Raw genomic sequence first — 1,972 nt, forward strand, 5'->3', positions numbered from 1 at the left:
TTGTAGTCTGGATGGTTACTTAGAGACAAAAAAAAGCACATAGTCTCAAATAGTTTTTCTTCTGACATGTGAATTCAGACTAACATCACTTTAAAAGATGGGAGCCATGTGGTTGATCTACTGTTGGGGGAAGACAAAACAAAGTAAATTAGACTTTCATTTGAGAGAAATAAGACACCACCATCTCATGTTGCTTCTATTTGGTCAACAAATCTAAATCCTAGAGAGAGAAAACTGAGTGCTTTGTCATTGTGATCTGTACCACCACTGGGCCAAAGAACATGACGGGCTTTGGTGTGGTGCCAGGGTAAAAGCCAGTAATTTTAAAGCTTAATGTGTTTAAGATGATACTTTGTGTTTCTCTGGACACTCTGCCACAGTGATGGGCTTATTCTGTTAGGTTTGGGTTTCACAAGAAACTGGAAACAGGGCATTTAGCAGCCAAGGATGATTATGTTTCATAAAAAGTATGTTTTGGGTTTTCTTTAACCATTACTAATACTAGCTGTGTTTAAAGTGGTTCTGTTATGCTTTTCCTTATTTCCTATCATGTGTATACTGTTAAAATGATGGAAGCTCAAATTACATAATGAGAAAGTTAAACATTAGGATGTCGCTTTCTGGGCAAGAAATCCCTGTGAGGAGCAGCTCAGTCTTCAGACTGCTCTAAATCTTCAGATGATTTTTTATAATACATGTGGCTACTTGTGTGAGAGAAAAAAACATATACCTATGTACTCACCGGCTACTCAGGTAAAACTGTTCAACAGATCTTTAAGAAAAATACCTGATCTGCCAATCACATGGCAAGTTCACATAGCAGTTCAATCCATTTAGATGTGTAGACATGGTCAAGACGACCTGCTGAAGTTCAAACCGAGCATCAGAGGTGATTTAAGTGACTTTGACTATTGGTGCCAGACAGGCTAGTATGAATCTTTCAGAAATTGCTGGTCTCCTGGGATTTTTCCCACACAACCATCTGGAAGGTTTACAGAGAGTCGTCCAAAAGAAGGATATATCCAGCGAGCAGCAGTTCTTTGAGTGGTCAGAGAGAGAATGGAGACACTCATTCCAACCAAAGTATACAGCAGAGCATCTCTGAACTCACAACGCCAAGACCCACTTATGTCAAGCAAGAACAGAAAACTGAAGCTACAAACTAGCTTCTCACAGGCTTACCAGAAGATTGGAAAAACATTGTCTGGTCTGATGAATCTTGGTTTCTGCTGCAACAGATGGTAGGGTCAGTATTTGAAATCATATGAAAGCTTGATTTGTATCAACAGTTAGATACAAGTTAGACACTTTTGGGATCTGTGTACCAACTGAGTATCGTTTATAAGTCAAAGCCTAGCTGAGTATTGTTACTGATATCTATGCCTATCTTACCTATCTTTTGATGGCTTCTTCAAGTAGGATAACATGCTGGGACACAAAGTTCAAAGGTCATCTGAAATTGATTTCTTCAACATGACAGTGAATTAAGTGTACTTGGGATGGTCTCCACAGTCACCAAATCTCAACACCTTTGCGATGGAAGGATTCAGAATTTGTCACGGTACAGAAACAGCATTAGGCAAGGTTAATAATGACCGTCTTACAGTGTACTCATCTCTGTGCTTGTCCTGTTAGACCTCTGTGCAGCATTTGTTAACACTGATCACAATATTTTACTGCACTCCATTACAGTTGTTTGAATCGTATCCATCTAATACACTTCTGATTGTTCATTTAATGCAGAGTCCTCTTCACATGCTGAGAATAATAGATAATTAATGATGGAGTTCCACAGGGTTCTGTGCTAGGACCAGTTCTGTTTACATTATACATGTTCCCCTTAGGCAATATCATTAGAAGGCATAGTATACATTTTTACTGCTTTGTAAATGATGTCCAGCTTTATCTTTCCATGAAGCTAGATGACACATGTGAACTAGTTAAACTACAGGCATGTTTCAAAGGCATATGT

This window comes from Neolamprologus brichardi, chromosome 10 (assembly GCF_056152115.1).
Source record: "Neolamprologus brichardi isolate AB-2024 chromosome 10, ASM5615211v1, whole genome shotgun sequence".
NCBI lineage: Eukaryota > Metazoa > Chordata > Actinopteri > Cichliformes > Cichlidae > Neolamprologus > Neolamprologus brichardi.